This window comes from Aquila chrysaetos, chromosome 16 (genome assembly GCF_900496995.4).
Source record: "Aquila chrysaetos chrysaetos chromosome 16, bAquChr1.4, whole genome shotgun sequence".
Classification (NCBI taxonomy): Eukaryota; Metazoa; Chordata; class Aves; order Accipitriformes; family Accipitridae; genus Aquila; species Aquila chrysaetos.
The window spans coordinates 9,550,891-9,567,829 of NC_044019.1; positions in this window are offsets into that span (position 1 = coordinate 9,550,891).

Genomic DNA, 16,939 nt, shown 5'->3' on the forward strand with positions numbered 1-16,939 from the left:
TCATAGTTGATATTCTTAAGTCTTCATTATATCTGCAGGATAAAATAGATGCTGTTTCTGGCCTTAAACTATGCTGGAAGTACTTTTTGTGCTTACCTTCAAAGGGAGACTAATGTAAGCTTTAGGATCAATGCTGTGGGGGTATACCTTCTACTTAAATTTCTCTTTAGCATTTATTGTATAACAATACTAATAGAAAGTGTGGGGAAGAATGGTTGTTAAAGCAAGTGATGCAAAGTAGACAAGATAAGTTTATAAGGTCTATAGTTTTAGAGGTGGGAAAAGGTTTAGGTTTAAGTACTTCACTTTATCTGTCCTGTTAACTACCCTAAAAACAAAGGGAAAAGTTACCAGCATATATGAGTTTTACTGGCACACCAGATGAAGTATCTGTAGTATGAATAGCCAGGTAATTTCCCTAGGCTACTGAAAGCTTCATTTAACAGGTACTATTACACACTGTAAACCTGGTGGGAATGGCAGTGGTCATGAAAGGGGTGGAAACAAAACAGTTCAGAATGATGCTTTGCAGCTAGCTGGGAAGGACTGATACGTAATAGGTGTCTTGATTCTGTAGGAAGCCTTGTTTTGTATTCCAAGGGTAAGTTGAAGCCTGTGGAGACTGTTGTCCAACTCATCCATTGCATTTCATTCTTCTCAACCAAAAAAGGAAGGAGACTCAGTCATGGTAGTGCTAACTAATAGAAGGTTGCATCGGAGGTGAAGCCCTTTCTTACACCTGAGATGGTTCTCGTTAAACAAATTGAGAGGAAACTAAGCTATAAAGTTCCCTGGCAAAACTGCTTCAGGCAAGTCCCAGAACTGCAGTTGTAATCCAGCATTACTACTGTGATTTCTGAGGGTGAGGGGAAGGAAAGGCCCTGAAGGAGAGCAAAGCATGCTCCATCTTGTGCCTTTTGTAATGTAAATTTGTTTTAAAGAGGGTGGGATTCCCCCTGTGTATTGTGTGGTAGGCTTAGTGGGGAGCAGGGAAGTCAAAACTAGTGAGCAGTGAGCAATACTTAATCTCTTCCTGGTATGATTTTGTTTTCTTTGAGAACTTGAAGTAGACAAACAGGAACTGGAGCACAGTCTTCTCTTCCTCAGTCACTGAATGTTAAAGCTGACTTGTAAGCTGACCAAGCAGCTATTTAAATGTATTGGTACTTGTGTAATGGAGTATTGTCTTGTGAAGCCATATTCATAAGACTTAGTATAAATGTAGTTAAATATTTCTTAGTTCTGTAACTTCAAAGTAGTTATGGTCAATCTGATTTGTTTTTCATAAAGGCAGTTTTAAAACTACTGATTAATCTTCCTTTCAGTTGATTTGTAAATACAACTTGTGCTTGAGCTCTTTCTTGAAATTGCTGGGTTTTATTTCCACTTTGTGAGTTCTTGTCCTAGTGTCCAAGTCACTGGTGAAAGGACCTGCTATTAACTGGGGAAAATACGACTTTTGGTATAAGGGTTAAAAAACCAAACCCACAGCAAAACAACCTTTTTAAAGGAAACTTACTGCTCGTCTAGCCAGACAGCTAGTCTCAGCTGCCACTTTGGGGTGATTCAGTGGGTAATTGGCATAGCCTAGGGTGTACCCCCATCACTTCTACAGCAATTTATGTGAGACAAAAATCTGAATGCTTAGACTTTGGGGGAAAAAAAAAAACCTCACTGAGGAACTAACGCTGCAAAATTTGGCCTGTGCAGTCTTGGGGCTATATCAAATGCACTGCCTTCTCTTTAACTGAAAAAAACAGGTATTTCTGGTCTGAACTGGACACAATCTATTAATGAATTAAACATCTTTCATGGTGGTGATGGTACTAAATAGAATGAGGCTATTAAATTTTTGGAGTTGCTGTTCTCTTGATAATTGATTAGGGAGAAAGTTTCTTTCCAGCCTTACCCTCAGGGAACACACTCAGCAAGGAGCAACAATGGTGAAAAGCAAGAGCACCCTTTGCTCTCTGTGTAATGTGACTCTTGGTCTTTCCACCAAATGTACAGAGTTATTTGCCGCAGTGGGAAGAAGCTGAGATATTTTTTAATATATTTTGACCAGTTACTTTTTGAGAACTGTGTTGGTTTTCCACTGCTAGGCTTCTTTGCTTAAGGGTCAGAAACTACCTCGGAAAATCCCTGTTCCCCAGCACTGAAGATACTAACAGGAAAAATTCACCATGGCTGTTTGGCATTCCTCTTTGAAGCAGCTTTGAGGTGTGATAGTGTTCTGAAAAGCAGTTACCTGAAAATGTTACTTTACAGATCAACTCCCTCCCTTTGTGTGTCTCCAAATCTTCTAATACCAAGAATTTCTGCTTTTTTCCTCCCTTTTAACTTGGCTGAGGTCACCCTACAGCTTAAATGGAATGAGCTGGGTTTCACTCCTTCAGATGCATGTAATTATTTATCCTAGCTGATTATGGCTGTGGAAACCCCTCAAGGGCACTGGGGCTTGTATCCATGTTGTCCAGGGACCTAATTTGTCCTGCAGTTCACTTACTAGACATGATGGGAAGGAAAGAACCTAGCTTAGTTCTGCGAGAGTCTGTAGAACTGCGAACTAAAGAATGCATCCTCTGACTTGCAAATAGAGAAGGAGAAAGCAAATAAATTAATTCCCAGAATGAAGAAAACTGACTGTCCTTAGCCCAAGTGCCAGCACCTCTGAGCTTATATGTATTCTGCTTTGCAACTGCAATGCTGTGGGTTCCTGAGCTGATGAGTGGTGCTGTGTTAAATCACAGTGACTGAATCTGCAGATGTCTCAAGATACCAGCTCATCTTTTCTGCAGACCACATCTTCAGCAAGTCATAGCAGCTTTTCAGGGTTAGTAAAATCGCAAATCCGGCAGCCAGAAGTCAACAGATCCTGCTGCTGTTTCTCCACCACAATTCAGCTATCCCAGTGAGATACAGCCGGTGCATGGAGCTGCCAGGCAGCATGCCACAGCCCTGCATTGTTTCAGTGGCTTACAGAAAAGCAGGTAGATGGAAGAAGCACTGTTTGCTGTGCCTTACAAAGACAATAAGGCTTTTAAGAATTCAAATCCTCCCTTCAAAGATCCTTGGCGCAGCCTTGGGCGAGCTCCCTCAGTGTGCAGGCAGGATTGTCTCTGATGCCAGTTTGGGTCCACGTGAAGCAGCAAATGGAGCATTTCACCGGAGATGAATAAAGAGCCGTAATGGTTCTGGACTGAAATAAAATACAGCATGCACTTCCAGGGCCCTGGCAGGGAGCAAAAAGGAGCTACTGTACTTGGTACCCAGGCAACAAAGCTGATCACCAGCAAACAGGCTACTTGTTTTCTCCTAACATGAAATTAACTTTTTATGGCTTTAATTTTCAAAGTATGCAGAGCTCCTGCTGACTCAGCATTAAGTGCAATTGTATTATAATGTGCAAAGCTGTGTGTGTGTATAGGTACATGATTTGTATTTACCAGTCTGATCCCTATTTAATAAGCCAGTGAAGTCTGGATGCAGTCCAATCTGGCTTTCATTAATATGTTGAACCCTGCCTTAGGAGAAAGGATCCTGACCAGGAGTCAGTTTGAGTCTTTGAGTGGTGTAGCACTGAGGTGCTTGTCTGAGGAATGGTGCTAGAAAAGGCAGGAGAGTAAGCGGAGCTGATGGGATTTGTTACAGGTCACAGGCGGTCTCTGGCAGAGCCAGGAACAGCACACAGCAGTTGAGTACCAGCCCTGTGTGCTTGACTGAATACCTTCACAGAAAGCCTTGCAAATGCTGCCTCTGCTGCCAGCCCTAGGGAATGTTACTTTTATTCATTGTTCCCTTCTTATCAAAATAAAATAAGACTTGGGAATCAGCCGTCCCTCCTAATTTTCAAAGCCCACAACTTTTGAGGTGCTGTAAATTCAGGGCTGGCAACTGCTGTCTAAAGTGGTCCAGTGGCAGAATTTAAATGGCACACTGCAGAGCTCAGGAGCTTCGGCATCCTGTGAGGTCATCATCCATGAGAAGCTCCCAGTTCCCACCAAGTTGGGAAAATGGCAGAGCCAAAAGGCACAGCCTTGAACAGGGTCAAAATATTACCAGTTGCCTGTGTCCTGCCTTGGAGACAGGGATCTTCCCACCTGGCAGGACACTTACCCTCTGGTTGGGTAGAGAAAGAGCACTGCCTGCTATCATCTCAAACATTTGCTCACCTCTGCTCCGGTGTTTGCCATCTGAAAACTCTCAGCGTTTCCTCTGCATGTGGGTTTTTCTCCCTGCAATTGCACTTCCTCCTACAGCCTGTGAGGAAGCTACCGTGCTGTATTTTGTCTTGACTACATATACTGAAGGAAAGGGCATTGCAGCTTCTGTGTTAAAAACTTAAATCTTCCATGCTGGGAATAATCCCACTGAGCCCATGTCCTTCTCTCTTCTTGCTGCATCTCACTGAATCATCATACACTGGAAGTCAGCTGAGACTGTGGCCCTGTGAGCCTATTGCAGATGTAAATAAAGAGTACAAGGAATGGAAAGGAGGAAGGAAGCCTGCTGTAATTACCCAACACAAAGACTATTAAATAATACAATAATTTCCTCAGGAAGAGATTATAGAGGATTGTGTGTAGTGTCTCAGGTCTGAAGGGCTTAAAAATTCACCTTCGAATGAAAATCTAATTAGAAGGCTACAGCTGTAAAGAAAAAATTCATAAATCCCTCCGTAGAGTTGTTTGGAAAAGTACTGGTTTCTCTTAGGAGTAAAATAAACCATTCATTTACAGTGAATTATGGTTTGGATGAAGACTCAAGACTCAAACTTCAGGTTTTTGAGATTCACTTTGAAGTTTTTTCATTCCAGTTCGAAAGTGTGAACAACCTAAAGTAAAATGAAAGTTTTCCATATCATACTTATTTGTTTGTCTTTCTGACCTCTCCCAACTAGTTTTGATTTTTTATGTATTTTTTGCTAGGTTTATTTATAAATGTGCAGGCTTTTATAAAATATTTATATAAATAGGTATTTGTACACCTATAAAAGTACTGAGTAACTGGCAGGTAACGATGTTTCCCGAGGAGCAGGTGCATCTCATGGTTATGGTCCTTTCTACTGTTCAATTTAATCAAAAGAAGACAAAATAAGAAATATCGAGTCATACCTAAGCAGCAGTTTCCATGGCTGCATGCTCCAACTGCGTTATATATGAAACCACCATTTGTGTCACAGTTTACGTTCTCGCTTCCCAAGAAAGTAAAGAAGACCCCAAAAGAGGAAGGGACGGAAAAGAAAGACAAAGCTGGAGAGGCTGTAAATAGCAGTTGTACAAATGCCCCGTTGCACAAGTCACTTGGTTCTCACTGGGCGTCCTCGGGGCCTTGCTCTGCCGTGGCCCCTCCGGGCCACCATGGGCTGATGCTCGGCGCCGGAGCGAGGTGGCACCGCCACGGTGCGCACCTTCCAGGGAAGGGGCTCCCCCGCCTCCAGCTCCTGCCGCTTCTGCCTTTGCCTGGCCGCTTCATGGCTTGCAGCATCCAAGCCTTTGAGCTTTGCACTGTGCAAGAGCTGGCAACAGGAGAGAGTGGTTTGACGTGAAGCTGCCATGCTGGGATGGGGATCTCAAGCAAAGATCCTCCAGGCAAGAATGCCCTGAGGAAGGGGACGCCAGCATCCTTGCTGTCTTCAGACAGCCAAACTAGGCTGCTTCCTTTCACTTGCTGCTAGATGTGGCAATACAGAATCCAGAGGACCTAACAAAAATGTAGTCTCCCACTGAAATGTTTAACAGTTGCAAAGAGTTTACATCTCAGACATCCTGGTAATGTTTTATCTTCATGTGTGGGAGAGACTTGAGCTTTCAGAGTTCAGCTATTAGTTGAAGTCTCTGGATATAGCTTTTTCAGTTGGACTCATCTCCACTTCCAGTATGGGTTTGTATTGGGCAGCACACACATTTTAGCACCTCTGCCTTCGGCACAACAAGCAGGTTCACCCTGCCTTGAGGACCTTACGCTCTTCTCATGTCAAGTCTTAGACTTCTCATGTCAAGTCTAAGCCATTTCTGAACTGTGCAATGCACCAGAAATCTTGGCATGGATTCAACCAAATCTGAAGGTATTTACTTTCTGTTCTCACTGAGTATTTTGCTCCAGGAGTAACCTCCGCTCCAGTGTACTTGTGCGTCATGGATTCTTTCAGTGGTAGAACAGTGTAAACCCGGCAACATGCACACATCGAACTAGCTTTATTTTGGAAAGCTGCTAGTATTGCATCACCGTATAGTCTCCAGCAAAACTGAATGCTCTGCGAGTACAAGCTTTCTGACCTCTTGAGAAGTATAATGTGTTGATATGTTGGGCTCAAGATACATGTGTAACATTGCAGAGGCACTGGGCAGGGAATGCAGGAAGCGTGGGCTTTAAAAGCCTAACTCCAGTGAGTCAACGGAGCCTGGAGATGATCCTGTGGAGCTTGGTATGCTTCCAGCTGAAGCGGCAGTGGATGATGATGCTTAAAGAAGCTATTTTAATAGCTGTAACTGGTGCTCACCAGAACCTGACCTGAGGGAGCAGGACTCAGGATCTAGTGGAGCTCAGTCTTCCTACTTGGTTTATCCCCTTGTCATAGCTGGAGTTCAGTGGGTCAATAGCTTATTTACACTTTTTTCGTCCCAGAAATTGCAACATAGCTTTGCCTATCCTGACTCTGCTCCTTCCCCAGGGGAATCTTTGGCCTTAAGCTCTGCCTACAGTTCTGGCTGCTTTTGGGTCACTGGGAGTGAATTCAGCGGTTTTCCCTGCGTCGTCCCTGAAGAATGAAGGGTCGAGCCACAGGAGCAGGCAGTTCATGTAAAGGCCAGCTGCCCTTTGTGTAGGATTTCTAACCCCACCAAAGAAGATGAGGATGTCACTCAGAAGGCGAGAGGTTATTTTTATAGTGCTTTCTCTTCAAGCCCAAGCTAAATTACAGATTTCTTAGTTTAACCTTTACCTCCCACCAATACAGAGCAGAAGACTATACACTGATCACTGCCCTTTTGATTAATGCATCCATACTTTTATTACATCATGGTTTCTATGAAGACTGCAGGCACTGACTAGTTACTGAGATGCTGTTCAGCCCTGCCTCCTATTTCTAGGAGAAAGTTATCTGGATTCTGCATTAAGGTGTAGGGAAAGGACTGCACAAGCTCTGCAAACAGATGATAAAAGGCAGAGAACATTTTTGGCCCAGTAACCCAAATCTGGTCTTCATTCAGCTCCCATGTGCCTGGCGATGGCTGCAGACTTTGGATTTGTTCGGTGCCAGCTTTCCCCTCCTGCTGCTGGAAACCCTGGGAACTTTCAGTTGATGGCACCAGTTTGTTTGCAGAGCTGGCTTGATGTGTCCTGTGTACACACACATTAAAAAAGAAAAAAAACCCTCTCTTCCCAGGCCATTCGGGTCCTGGATGTCCTTTTCGGCAACTGATTTTGGCTTCAGTATTGGAAAGCAAATATTCTGTGTGTGCAGCGAGAGCAACCGACCGAAGGGTAGGCTGTTTGTGGGGCAACTGAGAAAGATGCTGGGCTGACAGTGGGAGGTGATCGGGCCCCAGGGCAGTGTCCTTGCAAGGCAAACCACGAGCATGACTTCTGTGCTTCCAGCTCTCACTGTCTCCCTTGTCCTCAGCCTTAGGAAAATCAAAGCAAGCTCTGCCTTCCAGGGTCACATCTTGGTTTCATTTGTTTAACAAAATGTAGCTAGCCAGCATATGCACAAGGCCATCTGAACATTTGAATACATAAAAAATAGAAACAAATTAGCTTGGGGATGCCTTGATTAAAAACTTCATGAGTTTTTGTCAGCCCAGTTGCTCATTTTGGTGTTGACCTGAACCCTCCCTCCTGCATGTCAAATCATGGTGACGGCAGATCTGAAAATCACCTGAACTCGAGACCTGCTCAGCAATCTCTGGTTAAAATGGGACAGTAAGAGGAATCCAGGTGAGAAACCTTTTTTTGGGTAGTAAAGGGACCAAACCAAAGTCCTCCTGGGATGAATACAGCCAGAGTCCAGTCCTGTCCTCACTGCAGATCAGTAGCTGGGGGGGAGAAAAACACCTTCAGGTGATGAAAGCAATACACTGTTGGGCTGTGAGTGGTCCCTGCTCACCGCTCTCCCAGGCACGTTGGGACTGTGCACATATCCTGATGGCCTTTAACATTATCTCCATCTAAACCCCTGCTTTCTAAACTGCAGGGAAATTGCATATTTTATGGTTAATGATTAAGATGTTCTTCTGGGAGCCATGACTCTGTTTGGAGGCATTGGCTTGTTCATTAACACACATTTAAAACCAGACGTCAAGGACATTCTCCAGAAGGGACCTGTTTAGTATGATTTTGACCCAAAACTATAAGTCTTTTTTTCTCTTAGGGAAGGAATTGGTTCACTTCCCATGAGTGAGAATAGCAAGTTTGCAGACCGCGTGCTGAGGATCTTTTGTCAAAATCCCACAGTCTTTTGCATCACTTAGGAAAATGGCTGAATTAGGGACGGATCAGTACAACACAGGGCTCTGGAAGAGACTGGGATGGTGAGAGGGACCATCTCCAAAATGTCAGCCCCGAGCATGCCTGAGTCCCAGTGCAGAAAGCCTTAAAAAAAAAAAAAACCAAAACCAAAAAGGTACCATTTCCCCTTAAAACAACCTGGAGGCTGGGATGAAAGAGCCTAATCTTAAATAAACAAAGCAAAACTATTATATGAATTGGGCAACAAACAGTCCAGGGCACCAGCAGTGTAGTTATTTCTAAAAACGTAAGTAAAGGTCTTTATATAGCTAGGAGCGTGAGGCTGCCTGGGATGCCGCTGGGACTTGAATTTCCACTCCAAACTAGTTTAACCAGTGTCCCAGTCACCAAGCCTCTTGAGTAATGGGCAGATCAGCTCTAGGCTGAGCTGGATCTCGGAGCTGGGTCCGGAGCAGGTCTCAAACACTCAGTTCTTGAGCAGACACTCTCATCTGTGTGATGGTGAGCACCAAGTGTTTCTACAGAGTAAAATGTACTTTATTAAAGGGTAATTTACAATCGGTGGTGATTTGGGCAGACTACTAGATAGCCTGAATTTGGCATCTAGTCAGCTGGATTTTATTTTGTTTTGTGTTTTAGAAATTCCTCAGGCAGGGAAGGGCTTTTGAAACATTTCTCCATTATCCAAATGCTTTAGGAAAACAATTTTTCTCTGGTTTGATGATGTCTTCTGGCAAGCATGTTTTCCCATTTCATTCCTGGTTCGGGGGAACAGGTGAAGCCTTTCTCTTTGGTTTTAAAAACTGGGAGTTGTTATGATAGGAAAGATTACTCGATTTGATAAAATATTATAAAGGGAGCTAAATCTCAGAGAGATTTAACACTTCCGAAAAGAAGTCTGGCCCTGACCAGAAGAGAGCCAAAGCCATCACCTAATTGGTTTTCTTGGCAGCCCGTGTAAAATTAGAGGGCGAATTTAGAACTAATCTTGGAGCAACATTGTCCAAATGGATGCTGGGAAGGTCAGAATGGAGTTAAAGACCGAGATCATCCTTTCCCAGAGGGAGTTTCTTAGGGAGGATTTGTTGGAAGGTGAAATCCAGAAGAAATGATGTTGGTCTGCCTCCTTAAAGGCTTTCTGCCACCCAGCTCTCGATGGTTGCCGTACTGCTAAACAGCGATACAAACACAGAACCACTGTGGGATTTTTTTTTTTTAATTTACAAGCAAAGTTTTATTCTAGGTAAAAGGCTCATGGTACTATTAAGTGAATGCTCTGCAATACGTCCCACTGGCTAGTTGGTCGATGAGACGCAGCGACTGGGTTTTTGGACTAGCCACTCTCTCAAAGTATTTCACACTCTGGGGCTGGAGGGGTTTGCTTCCCATCCACAGCTGTTCATATAGCATGAACCCTGTGTACACACAGGGCACGCTGCAGTCTGCACCAGCTGAATTCATTCCAGGACTCTTCTTATCAATACCTCTTAATGCTCACTTAAATGTATTTTTCCAGCTGTCAGTCTTGCTTAACTAAAAAAAAAAGTGTTAGATTGCTGCCCTTGGAGATAAGGCTCCGAGGACCATTTGCAGGCTTCTTTTGAGTGAGAATAAGAGAAACTCAACATGCATTGGGTTGCTGAGCTGCTGGACTGAGGGTGGGGGAGAGTGAATCCAGTGGGAGCCCTGTGCCCAGCAGTGTACACTGCGTGCAGAAAGGGTGCAAGCTACCCAACGGAGCATCGCCCATGTAATCCAAACCTGTCCCACGGGTGAGAAACTCAGTTGTCATTCAGTTCACAAAATTGGCTAAATTTGGCACTTTTCCTCTCCGTACCCGCTCTGCCCATGGGGTTGCTGTGGTGAGGGCAGAGCTGCTGTTTTTGGCTCATAGTGCTGTACTTGTCTGGAGATCCCAAGGGGCTGTCCCCAAACCAATGCTCTGCTTTGAAGCCAGACGCTGGGTTTTCTTCCCAGTGCGTCAGGGCTGGAGCCCCAGCCAGCTCCATGGTGTCTCTCTAGGCCTCTCTTTATGGACTAGAAAGTCTCCATGCTGTTAAAAAGACATTACAAAAATAGGCTGCCTGGACCACAGATGTCTTTTGTGTCTGTGTCAGATGCTTAAAAAACAAGAGTTGTGGGGTTCGGATGCCCAAACTTGGCTACTCCAGTGAGGCTTCAGTTCTCCAGGGTGTTGTCAGGCTTTGGAGGAAATTAGGTGCTTTTAAGATGTCAGATTGGGTCTTCAACTGCTGGGGCACCAAAAAGCATGCAGCAGGTTTAATTGTTTCTCTTGCTCTTGCCCAGCTGTGTTTGGATGGCAAAACCATTCCTGTAGGACCAGGACTGGCTCCAGGAGAGGGCAACAGAAGGGCTCGTTCCCAAGGCTCTTCGGGCCATGGGCTGAGTGAACCAGTGTCTTTACATCTCTTCAAAGAACAAACTGAAGTCTGTGCTTGGCTGGATCACTGGTACCTGAAGGAAACCTCTCCCTGGAGTCTCATTTGGCTTGCTGTAACACTTCCTTCTTTTGCTTACACTGCTTCTTCCTCTCCCGGCCTCATTGCCCCCCCTGCCACGCACCTTGTTTCCAACGTAGTTTTTCCTGCCACGTCATTATCCCCATCACAACCACAGTGAGATACATATTGCTGGACCCAAAAGTTGGATGGTGCATGCGTTCAGGTCAGGAATTCTTCCCCTCTGGCCAAAGGATATGTTGTATTTGTTGTCCCACCTCCACCATGCTGCCTGCAGCCAGAAAGCAGGGAGCAGAGGTGGCTGGAGAGGTGCCAGCCATCACCAGGTGCTGGGCTTCCCCCGCGTCAGCCACAAAGGGAGGCTGCTGCGAGCGAGCACCAGATCTTTGCGCCTGCTGGGACCGAAAGCTGGGCTCAGCTCGCAGGGAGGTGCTCGTGAGGCACCAGCAGATTCTCGGCAGGGAAAAGCTGAGCCTCGGCTCTCATCAGCTTCCATGCTGATAGGTATGCAGGGTGACAGGGCTACAGACAAAGCAAGGTGGATCAAATACATTGCCTTTGGCCCCTGTGCCAAATCCCAGAGGCATAAGAAACTCAGACTTCTGTTTCTCCAAAGGATGCAATTGCCTTTTACCCCCCCTCCACTCTCCCAACCTCCTGGTTTTTATTAAAATAAACCCTCACTTCAACTCAGGATTGCAAACATGACGCTACTACCAGGTGGCAACCTTCATCTTCTCATTTCTACCACAGCCACGGGGTGGTTAGACAAGACGGTCTCCTAACAGGCTCCTAGGTGAGAAATGGCTTGTACTGGGTTCAGCTGCACTCCTGCATGGAGTAAAGCCTGTCTGTGACTAATGGGCAAAACCAGGTCTCTGCAGGTTTAAATTCTCTTACTTCTTTTGTAACAGGCTTTCGCGTGGTTTCGGTCAATGTGCCCTTATCACTTGCATGAGATAACATTTGCCTTCCAGATAGTTTGTTGGAAAAATTAAACCAGTCATGAAGCTACTTAGATTCCGTGATGAGAGCCTTGGAAAAGGAGATAAGTACTGTGGGGGAAGCAGATGCTTATCTAGAGCCAAGCAGACCTTGGAGGCTCAAGGGTCAGGCTAATGCTGCTGTTCTGCTCTCGCAGGGGACTGACTGATCCTCCTTCGGACGGCTGTCCTCTCGGTGTTGCTGCCATGGGCCCTGCGAGAGCTGACACAGTGACACAGAGATGCCCCCTGGTCCCTTGCCAGCTCACTGCAGTTCATTTTTTTAAACACATACTTGCATTTTGTTTATGTGGGGTAAATACAGGGGGAAGGAAGCACAATTTCTCACTGCTGGCTGTTGGTGCAACCTCCTGCTTTGCTTGTCTGGACGGGGGCCGTGGACTGCCACCGCCTGATGGAGCTGGACAAGGACCACACGGCAGTGGTGTGACATCTGGTGAGGAAGCAGTCATGGAGCTGGCCCAGGCGCACACTGCTTCTGTCCTTGCAAGCACAGAAAAAGCCTAAAATACACGGAGGAGCTCCCAGAGGGATCGTATCCCAGTGCGGAGCATGTAAGTGATGTATGGGGGTAGGCGGCTGGGTGTGGGCAGGCACAGCCAGGGGAGATTTCTGACTCCCTGCTTTTGACCTCCTAATGGATGTGATGGTTTAATCTTGCTCTGGGACTCCAGTTTGGGTGGGAGGTGTTGCCCAGCATCAGGTCCTGCATGCTGGAGGCAACATTTGGGCAAGATCCTTGCGATTTCTGAAGGAGTGGGGCACCGTTGGTGCTGCTGGGGAGGGTCGGCAGGGGCAGCAGCTTCTGTCCAAGGTCATCATGAACACTCCTGATGAGGGATTGTTCTTATCAGGACTGCTTTGGCCGTGCCAGATTAGGAACAATCACGTGCTTGTTTTTTCCAGAGAAGCTGTGGCTACTGGTTTTACTAGCAGCAGCCACTAGCATGCAGGGAGGGGTGGCAGGAGGGGGACAGGCAGGTGGGCTCTTTCACCTCACCAGCAAACACGGCTGCACCAGAGCATCATCATGATGATGCTCAATCACTAGGATTAGCATCATCCTAGATTTGATTTTTCCAGTCAACAGCGAGGGAAAGGCACCATCCAGATCTGGCTCAGCCCTTGGGAGGTTTGAACGGCTCCTGAAGACGCCCACCCTTGCCAGGGGGGTTAGCTGGGCATCTGGCAGCAGGCAAGCAGGGTGAGTCTCAGCATCTTTGGCTCCTTCCCGTGACAGCCCGTCACAAATTGGCACTTTGCAAGATCCCCGCCCTGAGCAGCTGCCACTGTCCCCAAGGACGCAGCTGCACAGGCCAGGAGGAGGGGACCCCAGGAGGGCCAGCTGCAGGGGGGGGGCACAGGCAGGGAGCACTGCTGCCAGGCTGGCTGCTGCAGGCAGGGGAGGAAAGGCTCATGTTTGGGTGAGCTTTTGGGTGGCTTTTGCTCACCCAAAGAGCCAATGTGGGGTGTGAGGAGCACGGTCAGGAATGACTTTGGGGTCTCGGTGGGACAGCATGAGAGGGCTGGCAAAGGTCCAGCAGTACGGGGAGCATGGGAATGGCAGGGGAGGTGCCCAGGCTTGATGGACTGCGCATGCTCGGGGCAGCTCCCTTTTGTCTCTTGCTTTCAACTGGGGAGACATGTCTAGGGAGCGGGACTTGCACTGCATGAAGATTGGGCCAGCAGGGAAGGGGAGAGGCAGGCGTCCGCTCCCTCCCTTGCTGTAGAAAGCAGATGCTTAGAGAGGAGGGAGGGAGGGAAGGGTGAGCATGGGAGGTTTGCCAGGCACCAAAGCAGCTGGGAGCTCCTGGAGAGGAGGCACGTGGCACGTGTGGGCAGATTAACAAGCTGAGCGGATCAGAGGTCGCTCAGCCCCGCACACATGTGCCCAGGGCTGGCTGCCAGCACCTCTGAAACGATTTGTGCCTGAAGGAAGGTGCCATTCAATGTTCAATGGGGGCAAATTCATGATCATCTGAATTTTTGCTCCCACCAGCCAAGCTTTGGTTGCTGACTCTCCTGGCTGGGACCAAGACTCGGATCCCAGAGCTCTCAAAGCAGTCTGGCACAGCCTGACTGCCTTCAGAGTCCTTCCCACCACCTGAATGACAGCATAGCACTGGAAACTGTGTCTTAGGAGACTTGAAACTAAATGCTGAACTGATTGGGCCCCAAAATTTGTCTCCAGAGCTGAATCTGAGATCTGCCCATAGTCTGGGGAGGTCTAACATGTCCGGCTCTGAGTGTAGACCAAATGGGACCCAAGTACTTTGGTGTCCGGGTGTGCTTGAACTGGACATGTTGCTTCAAGTCCATTTACATGGTGTTTTGCTAGGGCTACCCAAACATTAATTAAAGAAGGTGCCTCCAGGCCTGTTTATAACAGAAGAGCAAAGCGCGTGACATTGCTGTCCCACAGGCACTACAGGAGCTACTCGCGGCAGGGAGGACCACATCCCGATTCCCCATCTGCCCACTCCCACTCCACTGTGCAATGCAAGTGAGCTGCAGCTCTGTGCCCGCCACCACATGCCTGACGTGGCCATCCTCAAGTGCAGACTCCTCTGGGCTCAAGGAGACAAATCACCCTTCTTCAGCCCCTCCATCCCAGCCATGTGTAAAGGAGAGCTTGTCTTTGTTGCAGTGCACAATGCCTGTGGGGAGAAACCCCAGTGATGCTGGGGGCTGCTGCTGGTCCCAGACTGAACTTGCACCGGGCCCTCTGGGCCAGATCATTTGCTGCACTAAACCCGCCTGGCTCCAGCAAAGCAGCTGCGCATTGATTTGATGCAAATCTGTCGGTACCTGCATGAGAGCCTGGCACTATAAAGCCAGGAAAAGAGCTCGGAAGAGGAGGCACAAACCCTGGAAAAAACAAGGAATTACCGGTGCTGCCTTTGGGCTGTTACCAGTCACTGTGTGTTTCCTCGGACTCTCTGGTGGGTCACCAAAACTTCTGCTACTTCAGTAGGGCATTCTGCTTTACAATCCCAAGAATGCCATTGCCTGTAGTTACTACCGGTAGGCAGGTGAAGCTGTGTAAGGACTTGAGCCTGCAGTTAACTTTCAGAGCTATCCTAGGCACACCCAAACCAGTCGAACATGGCCAACAACCAGGACAAGCAATTGCACGGAAATGAATCTCCAATTCATGTTAATAACTCCAAACCTAAAGTTGCTGGAGGCTAATTAAAGAGGCTTTGAGAGTTTGACGAGTAAAATTATCTTAATAGTTTAACTGTATAAACACACTGACTCATTATAATGAGGGTGCAATAACTGTCTCCTGAGCAGCGTGTTCACCTGTAAGCCAGAGGCTGGCCTCTTCTCCACACGTTTGCCTTGAGATGGGGAAAGCTGCATGAGAAGGAAATGAAGGTTATGTGTCTGTGGTGTGATAGCACTTTGCTCTAGTGGTATTTTTCTGGTAGGATTTGCAGAGCTATTTTGCCACCTGTCTGTACTCCTGTACATACTTATTTATTTAAATATTTTGTACTTATTTATTTATTTAAATATATATTACAATATATATTTAAATATAAATACTATGTATTTATTTATAAGCCACCTCCTTCTTCCTCAACTTAGCATTGCTTGGCTGCATCTGGAGCGAGACCTATTGCGCATGCACTCTCATGCAAGGGCAGCACAGCGAAGGGCCTGACTGACTTCAAGTGAAATTCAATATACAGTGTTTGGGAAAAGAAAATGGTCCGCTGGAGAAGACATGAGTGAGCAGCACATCCCCAAAGAGGCCAAAGAAAGCCTCTGCCCCAGATGCAGCAGCAGTCAGGGCGACAGGCGTCCCATGTCCGGAAAGGGATGCTGCCACTGCTGTGTCTGGACAGCTTTGGAGATCAAATTCTGGAAGGGCTGATGGTCATGGATGAAAGAAAGGAGACCAAAAAGGCAACCAAACCGTGCTTGGCCTCTGCAGGGAGGGGAGGACAGAGGATAACAAAATCAGCAACTCCTTTCTATTATCTCCTTGCAGCACTGAGATGCTGTTTACCTGGAGAGCTTCCACCACCCAGGAGCCACCATCCTGTCCACCTCCTGCAAGCAGCCCTGAGTTGTCATCCACTTCCACTGCCCTGCCTGGGCTTTGCACCTCGGATAGTTGAATACCGGCCTCTCTGGGACACCTCATCCCAACTCGAACATCGTCACCAGCCTGCAGTGCATCGCAGCCTTCCACCTCCAAGCTTCACCCTTCATGGCTTCACAGGAGCACGAGTCAGATCCATGTTGCAATCCAAGACAGTCTGCAGGGCAAGCAAACAGGGGAGGAGTGCAAAGGTGGGGATGGCTGCAGGAGCACCCATTTCAGCTCCAGCACCTCCTCCTCCCTCCCCTTTTCTACTGGCCTCCTTTCACTTGCTTCCCACACCAACATAAGCCTTTGTGACCTAAATCACTTTTTTTTTTTTGGTCATACTCTATGCAAAACCCATCCATGCATTTAACAGACTTCTCAGAAGGTGAGACCTTACGTGTCTTGTGACTGGTGCAGGGGGGCAGGATTTTTAAGCAGTGCCACCAAGAAAAATTATAAAACAAAGTAAAACTGGAGTTCCAACTCACACCTGCCTGCAGGCGAGGCAGAGGATGGCTCTTTTGTGAGGGAATTTGCTACTTTGAAAGCCTGGGAAATCAATCAGAAGACATGCTGGGAGTATAGGAAATGACAAATGGGTCTCTCTTATCAGACCAGGACAGGGAAGCAGGTGAAAGGAAATTTTAAGATGCGAAAAGACTAAATGGATTTAGCAAAAGACTAAAGGGATATGGACAGCAAGAATATGCAGATTCATTAGAACTAATGGCAGTAAAAATGTCAGCAGGTATATTAAACTCCCCGCTTCAGGGTGCAGGAAACACTTGCGTCATTAGATCCAGCTGGAGTGGGGAGGAGGATGAGGATGGGGAGGCAGCTCCAGCTCCGGCCCTTCTCCAGCCTCCATCAGAGGTTCTGGTGGC